At 39.3% G+C, this 15,837-nt stretch overlaps 1 protein-coding gene across 4 annotated transcripts in view; it reads left to right on the forward strand.

Moving 5' to 3' along the window:
• dcc (DCC netrin 1 receptor) overlaps positions 1 to 15,837 on the forward strand; it is a 466,971-nt gene that overhangs the window by 231,817 nt on the left and 219,317 nt on the right. The window lies entirely within an intron of this gene.

A 15,837-nucleotide genomic window follows, 5' to 3' on the forward strand; every position in this document is an offset into this window, starting at 1 on the left:
TTAATAGCTCAAAACATCATTAGCCTTTTAGCTTAGCTTCAGCTTCAAGAAAAGTTCGACCATAAGAAAAGTTCCACCCTCGTTCTATATATAGTTAACCTTGTCAAAGTGACTAAGCCTAGCATGTCGCTAAATCAGCAAGCTAACATTTTATTTACTGTTTGTCACTTACCTATCCAAGCAGGCCAACTCTGCATGGATTGTCAATGCTGCTTATCGGTAACGCATTGACCGACAGTCCATTCATATGGAAGTCCGTGCGTGTTGGTTCCAGGTGGAGGAGTGGGACCGTCACTTGCCTTCGGTGCCGGTTGGTGTGGGTTCACTTCTCCGCCTGGGAGACCATCTGGCTTACATGATGTAAGCTTGTGTGAGCGAGTCAGCGAAAAAAAAAATAAAAAAATCCGTGCATGTTTTCAAGTTGTGGCGGCAGTGACGTCATGCAGCCGACAAATTCGCCCGGCCCCGTCTGGCGACAGTGAGTGACACGCCCCCCGCCACCCCCGCTTTGCGATTGGCTGGAGGGGTAAACAACTGTCTGTCGACAGAAACGTCCCGCTGTTGACAAAACAAACACAAAATCGCAAAATACAGGCTGGGTGGGTGGGGGTAGAGTAAAAAAATCACCACCACACATTAACAGAAGCCCAGAGGTGTAGATTAAGATGGAGTTCATGTGTATGCATCCTGTATTTATATAGTGCATTTTTCCTGAGTGGAAAACGGAAGACCGTGCCTTTAACTTTCTCATTACAGCCGTCCGTCAGTGATTGGTTGTCATTACTGATGCAATGCCCGCCTCTGGTAGTTTCTTTATCAAAACAACAAAAAGATAAACAAGACATATTAATGTCCTTTTAAACTCATCCTACAACATAAACATTAAAAATAAGTGGTTAACATACGTTTGATTCCAGAAAAATACCTGGAAGTACAACAGCCTTGGCATGATACTGCCTCAGCAACCCATGAAAGCCCTACGGGCCTTATGTTCATTCCCCAGCACAAGTCGAGCACAAAGTGCATTCTAACTGTGCACAACGGTGGAGTTTTCTTTGCTCAGCTATAATTGGACGGAACGGGGATAGCCTCTTCCCGGCCAATCACAGCGGCATCCCTCATTTGCATGAAAATCAGAGCGGTCCGAGTGTACGCTGGGCTTTGCAGAAACAGAAACTAGACTCGCTGGGGTCTCTGCGTGACGTTGGCAGGTAAACTGCAAGATCTCCCCTTGCCAATGATGTAGTCACATATGACGAATATTCCTCCTCCTTTATTATAACGTAACCTGAATTAAAGTCATGTTGTTATAATCTTTAAGAAGAAACGTCACCATCCAAATAGTTCTAGACCCAAGTGAAAGTAGTACAACTATTTGCAAAGATGAAAACAAAATACATTTAAAATATGCAAATGTAATGCGCCATATAAACCTGTCTAGTATGAATTTCACACTTGACTCCAAAATATCAATAAGCTGAAGACGCTCACTGCCTGCTGAGCCGACGAAGCGGTCACCCAGCGACACCCACAAACGGCTTCAAAGCACCTGGAGACGACAGATTTAATGAAATTCCACTCCATAACACCTGTTTGATACGGCTTGGGAGTCAGACTGAGTTCTACCTTCCTATCACCTTCACAGATACGGTACATCAGAATAGCACAGAATGCATGTATAATTCAAGTACAACAAAATAGAATACACACAGAAAATGTCCTTTAGAGTGTGAAAGCGAGCGATCACACCTCTACACTTGGTTCTCCGCTGCTGACTGTGCACTTGCTACAGAATTTCCAGCATCTGTATTAAAGCATGTCCTTGACAATAAAACAGTACATGGCTTCACAAGTTTGAGAAGCTGAAGGCCAGACGACACATAATTAAACAATCCTCGCTCCAACAAGATCATAGTAAAAAAAAAAAAAAAAAAAAAAAAAAAATATGAACAAACAACATAACTTCATTTACAAAGGAGAGAAATAAAATTTACATTACTAAATGTACAGAACATATAGTGCAAGAAAAGGATTTTGGAATGTGTGCCCTGCAATTGGCTGGCAACCAGTTCAGGGTGCGCCCCGCTTACTGCCCGTGGGCAGCCGGGAAAAGCTCCAGCACCCCTGCGACCCTTGTGAGGAATAATAAGCGATCTGGAAAATGGATGGATTTAAAAAATTTAAATTCCTCAATCATAGATACAGAAAAAAAAAGCTTTGTTGTGCATGTCAATGGTGCAAACCAATCACAGCTCACCTGTTATCTGAAGCTGCACTGTGATTGGTTGTTATCTGAGACCTGCGCAACATTGATGTCATCTTTAGTTGACAAGTGGCAAAATGGCCGCCCCCTGAGATGGATAAAAATGGCTGGATTTTGCTGCTTAACTCGTATTCCACTAATGCAATATTAGCCCGAAAGCCATATTTACATAGAACATGTAAAAAACATCTTTTTTTTGGTTGACTTCCCCTTTAAGGAAAGAAAAAAAAAAAAAAAAAAAAAAGACAATCAAGGGTGTGTCTGACTCTGTGATAGAAAAACACAAAATATGATTTTCCGGTAGAAGGATGCAGGGTCTCAAGAGATTAAAATGTTTTGATTCTTTCTACATTTGATGCTTTCATATCAGGGGTGTCCAAACTTTTTCATCAGAAGGTTGCATACAGAAAAATCGAAGGATAAAAGGGTCACTTTGACATTCTTCAACTTCATGAAGCACAGTTAATCCAATCCATCAAACAATTATGTCTAGCAATATGAACCTGCTACATCTCATATTTCTGTTAAAGGTGATAAGGCGCATTATTTGAGATTTTTCATGATGTTATGGTAGTCTACATCCCTCTCTCAATAGACTACAGCAACCCCCGCCCTAAATAACTCTCCATTATCAGAAAATGTCAAGGTTTGTGGGGGATTGAGGACCCAAGTGGAGCGGAGGCAGAGTGAGGAGGCCGAGGCAATGTACAAACAAAAAAGGGTTTTATTACTTATGTAAAACTAAGGTGGCGCACAAGGTGCAGACAGGAAACGACAAAAACAAAAGTCCTAAATCAAAGCAGACTCAAATAACAAGGCAAGACGGGAGAAACTGCAAAATGTGGAATCGACAATGGACCAACAAGAACTGAACTGAAAACAGGTGACTAAATACACACAAACTAATTACACAACAAGTGGCACCTGGACAAGACACACGTGGGTGAGGGAACTGATTGGCTGAACACAAGGGTGTGGGATGACAAGCACAGGTGAACATGATCACACTAAAACGAGACACTGACAAACAAGGAAAACAACTGAAGTGACCAACAAAGAAACCATAACAAAATCCCAACCCAAACCATGACAGAAACAAAACGAGCAATTTGTAATAAGCTGCTGACAATCTTGAAAACAAGGCATACTAGAGAATCATAATTAGTCATTAGTGTGTTATGTTCACAAATGAGACTTTGACCAAGAGCAGGAAGGAATTTGCATCTGAATTATCTTAATTCAGAATGACTATTTTAAATTATTATTATTATTATTATTATTATTATTATTATTATTATTATTATTATTATTGTTATTACAAAGATAAATGTATTTATTTGGATGTGAAATTGTCAAATATTTTTTCCGGACTGCAGGTCAGAGTTTGGACACCATTCAATCCTCCATTGAAACGTCCTCTCATCAACTGACCTCCCTTCCCTTCTGTTTTCTACATACATCACTCTCTCCGTTTCTCATTAGACAAGGCATCTTTGCGATACCATTTTTCTCCAATCATTCATATACTGCAAAGACTCCAAATAGGAAAGCATGGATGAAAGGAAATATCCATCTTCCCTCCTGTCATTGGACTGATGTTTCGACGGCGCTTGCTTTTATCGATTGTAAAAAAAATAGAAGGCCGTCCATATGGTGTATGTGTGTGAATGTTTGTCCTCGCAAATCAATCAGTAGAGGTTGGAGGTTTGTACATCACCACCTCCACCTAAATGTGTCACCAAGCTGTGTGCGTGTGTTGTTGCTTAGAACATTGATCTGCTTTGTGATGAAACACCTTGCCTTCATTCCCTTCCATCACTCATCATGGGGAGGAAGACGGCATGTGGAGTGCTTGTGTATGCATGACAAAGTTATCGACTGACTACTGTCGTTCACTCTTAGTAACGTGCTTACAGAATAAAGAAAAAGGAACTGTTGACAAAAAATAGTGTTCTGTTCAAATGCATTGCAAATGGATTATTTTTATTTACCTTTTTCTTTTAATGAAAAAACTATGCTTTGTCACCATCATTAATCATAGTGCCAACAGATGATTGCAGATACAAAAAAGCCAGTGACAGGCTTTGCATTGGGTTTCTGGATCTTTTGAGAGGAGTTTTAAGTATGTAATGTTTTACAGTGGTACCTCTACTTACGAAATTAATTGGTTCTGGAAGAAAGTTCTTAAGTAGAACATTTTGTAAGTAGAGACGTATTTTCCATGTAAATGCCCTAATCCGTTCCAAGCCTCCCAAAATTCAGACATAAATGTTTTATAAAGCATAAAAATGCATCAAAACATGTAACAAATACATGTTACAATTAGATTATTGCACAATAAATGAGAGTTGTGCATAATGTAAAAAACAAAGAATTGAGTAAAGAATAAAAATGATGGCCATTTACCTTTTTAACAGCTGTCCTCTTTGTTTTTTGCCCTCTTTGGTTCATGTTCTCCTCTCTCAGAAGTGTTTTTTTTTTTTGCCTGGTGTTTTGTAAAGAACTGATCCATGGATGTTTGCTTTTTATTTATTTTTTATTATTATTATTTTTTATTTTTTTTTTCGGAAATGTCCAAGGCAAACATCATCTTAGTGAGCAAACGCCCGACTGGTGAACACTTTTTCTGGCCGATTCTTTTAAACTAATTCTGAAACTTCATGGAAACTTCCGATATGGCGAGGCATCTTTTTCAAAAAAAAAAAAAAAAAAAGGACCCATCTCGTCGCAATTAAAAACTTACTGTGCCTTCATCAATCACCAATTTTTTGAATTTTTGCACAAATTCGTTGGCCGTTCGTTTATACATTTACGAAAAACACGGAACACATCGGACAACACATCGGAACACCACATGGGCCGCGGGATCAATAATGAGAACGCTGTATAGACACCGATCTAGTATATGCTCATAGATACCTATGGTAGAGGTTCCTCTTAGCCAATGGGATGCCAGAACGATGCACAAACACCGATCTAGTATTTACGCTCATAGGTACCTATGGTAGGAAATAGCCATAGCCGAAAGTATGTTGCGTTCGGTAATGTATTTTTACCTTTCGTATCTAGAAATTTCTTTCGTAACAAGAGGCAATATTTTCCCGTTGAGGCGTTTCGTAACTTGAAAATTTCGTATGAAGAGATGTTCGTAAGTAGAGGTTCAACTGTATTTTGAAAAGCCTAACAGAAAGTGATTGTAGGCGTGTACTAGGGCTGGGCGATATGGCCAAAAAAGAAAATCTCGATTTTTGCAGTCATTCAGGACGATTACGATTTTAATCGATTTTAACCTAATACATCCGACAAATGTTTATTTAAAGGTTTAATTTATTCAAAAATAATACCTGTGCAAAATGTTCGTACACCAGTAACGTATACAGATTCTAGATCAGTTTTAACATACACTTAACATACACTTAACATTAGTTTGTGCTTAAATGCCACAATTAAGTAGTTGGTAGCTATTGTAAACAAACTCGATTTCATGATTTAGCAAATTTTCAAATGACGATGTATCGAATTAATTTGATTTATTGCCCAGCCCTAGCGTGTACTACCCCTAGCAAAAAGTATGGAATCACCAGTCTTGGACGAGCACTCACTCAGACGTTTCATTCGGTAGATCAAACTCAGATAAAAAGCATGAAACAGTCGTAAGGTCATTCCAAAGTTCAACATCTTGGCTGCTGACTAACAAGCAGATGTAATTTGAGGCAGGTGGCCAATTAAGGTAAGGAAAATGACTGGGTGTGTCCTTATTTTCGGCTCAAAATGGAAGGATTCTATTTTTTTTTTTCCTCGGAATGGAGTGATTCCATATTTATTTCCCTACACTTGCTCTATAACCCGGGATTTACACCGGATGCGGTTGCGGTGCGTTCCGGCGACGCAAGCAATTAGATTCCATTCATTCGAATGGTGCAGTTTACACCGCTTGCGTGTGCGTTGTGTGTCGACTGCGTCTCAGCTGCGGCGTGCCGCAGCCCTTCCGCAAGGATAGACCTCTTTTCTATTTTTGCCGGACGCCGCAGTGGTAGGCCTCCGGCAAATGGCAAGCTAGCACAAAACACATCGAGCGGGACAGGAAGACCGACGCAGTTTCAAAATAAATTCCCGGTTACCTTTCAAGATAAAACACTCGCCAGCTCCTATTTCGCAAGCATGCTAGCAAAACGTGATGTGGGCGTAGACGGGCCTGGAGTTAATGTGCGAGGTGCTCATTCACGGTTTAGACACCAGCGAACATGGACGAGGAGAGGTTTATAATGGAGGTAGAAAGCCACAGAATAATAAAAGTCCACCTCTCTTTCTGCTTCTCTGTTGAGCACAGAATTTCTGTGTGTTTGTCGTTGTTTTTAATGCCACATAATCGCGTGCGGTCACGCGAGACACGGCGGGAAGTGGTCGGCGACGGAGCTGCCGGACCGCAGCTGTGCGGAGCCGGTGTGGATTGGCCAAAAAACTTGACGCGTCCGGAGCACGCAGTCAAGACGCACCGCACCGCAGCCGCACCGCACACGCAACCGGTGTAAACCCGGGGTAAAAGTAACATTTACTGACCAGCACAATGTTTTTTCTTCATTTCTTTTTGTGTTTCTGAAAGCCAAGATGGTGCACTTTGGAATGACCTTACGACTGTTTCATGCTTTTTATCTGAGTTTGATCTACACAATAAAAGGTCTGAGTGAATGCTCATCCAAGACCTTTTGCTAGGGGTTGTAATAGCTTTATGGTTTTTGGAAGACTCAATGCGAACCAGTTGCTCTACAATGTGCCGCGTGAATCCTTACGCCTGTCATGTTTTGGTTTTGTGGGGGTGGGATTTTGTTTTCTTTTGGTTATAGAGATAGTCATATACAATTATTCGGCTCTTTATCTATATTATATACATATTTATATCCTGCCATAATATGTATATACCAAATCGATCTTATTTTTAAAATATATAATTTATTCTTGCTAAAGCACTTCTGGATGGATGCAAACTGCATTTCGTTGTTCTGAACTTGTGACAGTGCAATGACAATAAAGTTGAATTCTAATTCTAATTCTAATTAAGAATTCTAATTATTTCATGTATTCCTTGTCTTTTCCCTTGTCCCGTTATGTCTAACCACGTCCACCTGAGTGTGTCTTCCCTTCCCAGTGTGTTGACCAATCAGCTCCCCAAGCCTCTTGTGTCTTGCCCAGGTGTCTGTTGTTTTCTCGTTACCATGTGTATTTAGTTACCCTGCTTTGTTTCAGTTCTTGTTGAGTCATTGTTGCTGTTGCTGTCTAATCATTCCATATTGCCGTCCATGCCATGCCATGTCTTGTTTCCCTCCTGTTTTTGTTGCTTTAGTGTATTTTTTGGCTCTTGTTGATTTTGTTATTTTCACATAGTACCTCTTTTACCTTCTTTCTGAATTAAATCCCCTTTTTACTTGCATCCCTGCCTTGTCCTGTTTTTGTTGCCCCCTGCATTTGGGTCCTGCCTCCGACACCCACCCAAACGTGACAACGCCCACAAAAACATACATAATAGCATGTACCTGTGCCACATACTGCACATCATCTGGTGCAGTTCAAAATCAGTATTTATCTTGTGAAAAAAATAGGGATGTTCGATACCACTTTTCTCAGCCGATACGAGTATTCAATTCTTGTGTTATCACTAATCCGATACCAAATAGTGATACCATTAGTAATTTTGATATTTAAAATCTCCCAAAAAATGAATAAGGTATTAATGTGGGAAGATGACAACAGTTGTGTCTTGCACGTTTAACTTTGCTTTAGCAAGTTTTGCTCTAACCAACGAATCAGAGGGCAGAAAATGCTAACGTCATTGAGATCCAGCTCGCTGGCCAAGGGAGGACAGATATGAAATGTTCTTAGCTAAAATAACAGTTCTATTACTGATAAAGTGTAAGTTTTATTGGCCACTGTAGTAATTTTGAAAGCCTTGGGCAGATTACATTGACATGGCAGCACATAGAGGCTGAAATGTGATTGGAAAGAAATCCTTGCTGGTCTTGACAACTCACTACTGCTTTAGTGCTTTTAAAGATAGGAAAGTGCTATACAAGTGAAGAATAAGAAGAACGAAACAAATAAAAAAAGTCACTTGTCCACTGTCTACTGGGATAGTCTGCTCCTGCTGTATGTTTTCAAATAACTTGTAATGTTTATTAATGCATGTAAAGTCTGTTTGCTTGTTTTTATTTGCTTTATTTCATGTTTTGTTTTTATCTCCATTTGTCATTCCCCTCTCATCAAGTCACAGTTGTAAATAAGAATGTTGTTCTTAAAAAAAAAAACCATGTCTCACATGTCTGGATTTTGTCGTGAGTTGGTGACTTGAGTTGCAGAATTGAACAAAAACTGCAAAAAAAATAAAATAAAATGTGTTTCACATCACTAAACTTAAGGTCATGGTCTGCAGGTCAAGGAAGAGCCCTCTCCATTTCTGATCCAAATAATGCAATGGATAAGGAATTTCTGTTCACTTCTTACCGTTTCAGCCTTTATGCGGTGTGCAGTTGAACCTGCATGAACCAGGAAGTAGCTTGCTGACTGCCAAACAGATGGACAAACACGTTTATTTGTTGTTATACGGTAACGTTTCATATGGTTTCTAATGGAATTAATTCCCAAACACGTCGATTCACAGCACTTAGCAGGATGTCATGGCTATTTGACTAGGGCAGTGAGCTCCTAATTGCTCATGATGAGCTAACACCAGCAGTGTGTGAATATGAGTATAAAGGGGTGAATGGGCACTGAGGAGACATTGTGAATCACTTTGATTTATGTGAACATTAAAGTACCATACTAATGTAACTCACACAGTATCAGCTCTGCCAGAATTCCACTGTGCATAATAACCTTACATTGTGTTGTAGGTTGTCATGGCAACATCACACATCTTTTACATAATGCAGTCAGTACCAGTTGAATGGATTTGAAGGGCTTAATGCATGCATATAATTTAGAGATGCAATGTTTATGGATGCAGCTTTTAGACGAGGAGAAAGAATTTTGCTAGATTGGCACTCGGTAAGTAGAGTGCAAACCACTGCCAAAACTAAACACTCTTAATTTGGATCAGCACCAAATAGTGTGCCTTCATAAATAAGTACCTAATGCACAAAGACAAAAAAATGTTTACATGATTCATGCATTATTTGCTGCAATATTGTAGCAAATGTGAAAAATGTTATAGGAGTAATGGTCATGTACTGGTGTTGTAGATAGGGATGGGCGAGTACCGATACCAGGTATCGGTATCGGGCCGATACCAGCCTTTTTTCAAGTACTGGAGTACTCGTGACGCAGACGAGTACAAGTGACCGATGGCAGAGGGGGAAGACGTTAAGTGAGTCCTCCTTGCCTGTAACTGGCGCTAGCTTGCAGCAGTTTTTCACCAAAACTTCACCGGTTTGGAAATACTTCAAAATTGTGAATCTTAAACTAAAAGGGCATTTTTGTGTTTTATTTTGAGCGTTAAGACTATTAACTCTTTGACCGCCATAAACGTTTAAAAACGTTCAGCATAATCCTAGGATAGGCCGCCATAGACGTCTATTGACGTCTACTATGTTTTTTTATGGAAACGGGTGGAGGAAAGCCTTGGGCAGCTGTGCTCCAAGTATCAAGCTGATCGGGTTACTATAATGGGTATTCCTGGCCACTAGATGGCTGTGATGAGTCTTTTGGACAAGATCGGGTAGGAGACAACAGTAGAAGAAGAGAGGCTGAGCTAGAGTGAAATTGTGAATCTTAAACTAAAAGGGCATTTTATTTTGAGCGTTAAGACTATTGAAGAGTGACTGTGCTGTTTTTTTTTTTTTTTTGTCAAAATTAAAGGAAATATGTTTAAAAATATATCTTAGTGATTTTTTTTTATTTGTCAAAATGTACTACTGGTATCTGCAGTTGGTATCTGTATCGGTGAGTACTGAGGGGCTGAGTATTGGTATCGGTCTGAAAAAAGTGGTATCGAACATCTCTAGTTGTAGCGGAACACACATGGTAACTTAAGGTGAAATACTATACATTACTATTGCTTTTACCATTGTTTGTCCGATCACATTGTATTCAAGTCTTTTCATGTCACACGGACCATCACGTGGACGAATAGAATTATTATTATAATATATATATATATATATATATATATATATAATTATTGTGGGAATGCTTCAACATTAGGGCTGGGTATTGCCGCCAACCTCACGATACGATACGTATCACGATACAGGGGTCACGATACGATACGTATCGCGATACATATGTATCCCAATACATGATCTTCAAGGCGATACGTATCCCGGTATTTTACATTAATTTACTTACATTTTACAATAACAGTCGTGTATACCCAAAGTATATGTTTATTATGCTGGATGACAAAAATGTTTTTGTTATTAGCTCTTCTGGTTTACCACCAAGCGGCATGCCTGGTCTAAATGTGTACGCACTGCAGAGCAGCGAGCAGTTTTCACAGACACAACGGGAAAATGTATTAATAGGCATGAGCCGATATGAGCAAAAATATCAAAGTATCAAAATTACAGCTCTAAAATGTGCTTATTTGAAATATTTGGGGAAATAAAAACAGCATTTTTTTCATGTAACACATTTCATTTCGTTTTTTTAAACAAAATATTGGAAAATTGGTGCATTTAAGACACGTGCCATGTTAAGTTTATAAGTAAATAAATGTTGATATTCTTCCTCTGCTTTAAATTTTCTTAGCAAGACAGTGTCCAATCACTTGTGAGCTATTTTTGCATTAATTGAAGGCAATTAACTTCAAAGACGCTGCTGGTTATTATTTTTTTTACGTACAATGCAAGCTGCAAAGGCAAACGTTAACTGCCTATTTAAAGTTAACGAGCAATATCGATTCTGACGCCTGCGTATTGATACTGTATTGAACGAGGCCCACAACGATATATTGCCGTATCGATATTTTGAGCACACCATTCAGCATTCCCACATATATTATTGTGATTTTTATTCTCCACACTTTTTCGCCGCCAATCAACTCCCACATAATATTTCCAATTCACACTGTTCAAATTTCAACTAGCTTAAAAAATTAACGCCTCCTGGAGTATATCTCGTCTGATTCCACATTACTTACAATATTTGCACAATTTAACTTGTAATATCAAATTTTCCCCATTCATTTTCAATGGGACAGACATTTTTCTAAGTATCACTTTCCACGCCCACTTCCATACATATAGCTTATCATCATTACCAGGTGTCTTACACTGTTCGGTGGCACATTTGGTAAAGTGTCCAGTAATCAGGAGGTCATAATTTCATAATTTATCTCTCAATTTATTTCATAAGCATTCCACATGCATTCAAATCTTAGCATTCAGCTTTCAGCATTCCCGCGCAATTTCTCCAGAAATTGCACTTAGTCTAGTTCTTTCAACTATTGTGCAATTTTGCTTGTGGAATGCGTATATTGAGTGCATGGAAAAGTATTGATATCCCTTAAATGTTTTCACATTTTGTGACCTTACGATCATGAACTAGTGTATTTTGTTTCGGCTTTATGATGGTAGTAGTAAAAGTAGTACATAATTGTGAAGCTAAATCAAAATAATCTACACTTCAAAAAGTTATCATCATCATCATCCATTGCCTTGCCGACTGGCGTATGTGATTAAAATGTTAAGCAAATATAAATCTGAAAAGTGTGGTGCCTTTGTATTCAGTCCCCTGTACTCTGATACCCTGAAATGCAATCTTGTGCTATCAGTTGCCTTCAGGATAGGGAAGGTGATCAGAGTTGATAGGAAGATGAACGGAAATGCAGGGCAATCCTGCAATAAAACCCGTCAGCGGCTGCAAAAGACTTGAGATTGGTAAAAAGATTTATCTTCCAGCAATAAAGCCAGAGCTGCAATGGAATGGTTAATCTGTAAGAATGGTCATGTGTTAGAATGGCCCAGGCAAAGTTCAAACTTAAATCCTGTTGAGCATCAATGGCAAGACTTGAAATTTGCTGTTCGCAGATACTCTCCATGCAATCTTGCTGAGCTTGAACAAAAATGTCTGTGTCTAGATGTGCAAAGCTGATATTGATAATCCGATGTTTCCGCAGGAAAAAGTACTTCGACAAAATATTAGCGGGGGATGGCGGCAAACATGCATGTGCACACGTACACAGGTTTCATTTTCTGGGTAATTTTAAGTCTGTCATGTGTATAACATATTTTTTATTTGAGCACTAAGCCAGCCCTTGTAGGTTATGCAATTACGATATTCAGAGCTGCCACAAATGATTATTTTGCGATCCGACTAGTCATGTATCGTAATCACAATGAGTCGACTAATCAGATCATATCACACCAGTAAGCAGCTTCTCTTATATAACCGTCATTAGATTACAGCGTGAATTATTGAAGTTCTATGCAAATTAAAAATACAACCAATTAAGATGATGTTACATTCAATCTTAATTAAACTTTGTAGTTTACCAACATTCAAAACATGTTTTTAATTGATGATACTATGGCCTGAATATTTTTGGCTTCAAAAGGGTTAGTCAACATTGCATTTTAAAATGCAGCCATAAACAATACGCTGTGCTGTGCATGACTGCCCTATGATTACTATCTTACTTTCCATATTACCAGGCCTCAGAAAATCAAATCGAGTATTTTCTTTATTCATTTGTTTGTTCACATTCAACCTATTGTTGCACCCGTGAACAGCGCATACATACCATATTGAAGCGGTTAGTGGAAACAAAAATAAATAAATAAATAAATAAATAAAATGAATGTATGAAAGTAACGTCATAGAAACCCACGCTTCCTCAGCTTTTGCGTTGACTCACTGGCCTGCTCATGTTTGTTAGCTACACAATGTGGGTCACCAGGTCGATAGGCGTGGTTCAGTGATGTCATGTGAATACTATCTGTTGTCCAGAGACTTGCAGGAGTGCCCATTGTGAAAAGCTAATGTGTAACTCTGCTAATTAGATGTTTGAGACATAAATGGTCAAATAAAGGGCTTTTGTAAAGATATTTTGGGGCAAATTTCTATATTGAGCAGCTTTAAGAAAGAAGGGAATGCTGAAAGGAAAGAAGGAAAACATGCAGATCAACAACCTCCAGGCTGTGGAAACCTTTTAGTTTACATCCATTTAACTTCCATCTGCACGAACGCACGCACACACAAACGTGCACGCACGCACCCACACACTTGCACGCATACAAGATACTGAGATTGTACTCAGTCACCCACAGTGGTGGAGATTTACGAGAATAAATCTTTTAGTGGAATTTAACCAGAACTTAGGTGTGTGTATGCGTGATTGCGTATGTGTGTCTACGTGTGGGGGTGTTTGTGTGTAGTGTGGGGGGTGTTAACGGCAGCTGGCTGAAATGAGCCCTGAAATTGAGTGCAGGGAGAAAAAGAGAAGTATGAATTTTGAAGCAGGGTGAAGTTTGAAAGTGAACAAGCACAGCAGCCTCTTCTGCATAAATAGAGGTTAACAAAGACAACCTCGCACCAGATGAGGAAATGATATATGGGTATTAAAACATTCAAATTTTCCACAGATTTTATCTAAAATTCTATATGGGAGTGCTCTTTACTCTGCGGTTTTGGAAACATTAAATCATTTATTTTCAAGATCATTAGTAAATATTACAGATTCTCAATCATTTCATAAGCACGGAAAAAAAAACAGTATTTGTGTGCTACAACTTCATTCTCATTGAAGCACAGATGACTAATGAAAAGATGTTTGTGTGTTATTATATTCTTGTTCAGAGTTTTCTAATATAAGGGGACTTATTCAAAAAAGCTCATTTTTTTGTGGTAAGTTATTATATAACTAATAAACTGCTAAAAAAAAATCCATCCATCCATTTTCTGAACCACTTGCTCCTCACAATGGTCGCGGAGGGTGCTGGAGCCTATCCCAACTGGCTATGGGCAGTAGGCGGGGTACACCCTGAACTGGTTGCCAGCCAATCACAGGGCACACTTCATTTAGCGTCGGGTGTGAATTGGCCATCTTGGCCAATTGATTAGATACGCCCAGGATTCTTGCCCAGCTGGCCCTGTGGGGCGGTGACCATCTTGGACAAATGATTAGGTACACCCGGGATTCTTGCCAGGAAATGCCCCAACCTGAACAGGCAGTGACCTGATTTCAACAGGAAGTGACCTGATTTCAACAGGAAATAACCCAGAAGTAACCTGATTTCAACAGGAAGTTACCTGATTTCAACAAGTGACCCGGAAGTGGTCTTAAATCAACAAGAAGTGACCTGATTTCATCAGGAAATTACCTGATATCAACAGGAAGTGACTTGATTTCAACAGGAAGTGAACCCGAGACTGGTCTAAAATCAACAGAAAGTCACCTGATTTCAACACTTTAATTTTTTTGAGCAGTACATATATATATATATATATATATATATATATATATATATATATATATATATATATATATAAACACACACAGAGAGATAGAGAGAGAGATTTTTTTTTTAATTACATTTACTTGTTTATTAAGGCAACATATTTATTTTATGTTTGATTTGAGTTGGGGGAAAAAAAGACTGCCTGGGAATTAAAAGTTATGCCAGAGGTCAGAGGTGGGAGTTCCTCCTTCTGACAGTGGCCTCTGTTACACATTCCCAGGAGACTCCCACAATACATTTGGGTCTGCCAGGCCAGGCTGGCATCTTCCTGCGCCATTGGAGCATCACCAGTTGGTGATCAGTTTACAGCTCCGCCCCTCTTTTCACCTGAGTGTCCAACATATGCAGCCGCAAGTTCGATGACACGACCACATGGTCGATCATCAAACTGCAGTATTGGGTCCGTGACGGTTGATTGTTTTTCTTAAATAACAAAAAAATGGAAATAATGTTACACTTTTTGGCAGTCTAGACCCCTCAGTGAAAACCAAACTCCTTTCAAGCTCACACAGGCAGCAGAAACAATATAAATGCAGAGTAGCTTGTAGAAAGTCAATATATTGATGGAAAAACAGGAAGTTATTTGTATAGTGTGTGTGTGTTTGTCCGTGTAGATGTCTGGGGTGTGTGTGTGCACGCATTTGTGCATCTGTTTTGTTTTGTATTCAGACAGACTGCAGTGTTATGTTAACATCCATTCAGACTCTTTTCATGCTCTTCGTCTGTTTGTGTCTGACTATTATTTTGCTTACTCATCCATTCCTGGCCGAGACTATTTACTTCCTACTCAGAGCCTCCTTGGCTTTGTGGCCGGTTCGCCGAGCAGGAACAAATCCACCCTTCACACCCTGCAGTCTCCTCTCACAGTGCCGTGAGGAGCTGTGTTAACACTCCTCACATGTCACAACCTACTCTCGCCTGTCCTTTCTTCGTGTCTCATTATCAAGCTATATTTAGAAATTCAATTGCGTGTCCTCCACCTATGTTCTATCACCTCAAACATCATCTCTCCCGTGTGACCGTTCACTTATTTTTGTTCTTTTTTTCCTTCTTTGAATTTCTTGGTCTCCTCGTCCTCATGAGTGTGCTTTGAGGTGTCACGTACAGATGAAATTAAGCAACATT

This window comes from Festucalex cinctus, chromosome 15 (assembly GCF_051991245.1).
Source record: "Festucalex cinctus isolate MCC-2025b chromosome 15, RoL_Fcin_1.0, whole genome shotgun sequence".
NCBI classification, from domain to species: Eukaryota; Metazoa; Chordata; class Actinopteri; order Syngnathiformes; family Syngnathidae; genus Festucalex; species Festucalex cinctus.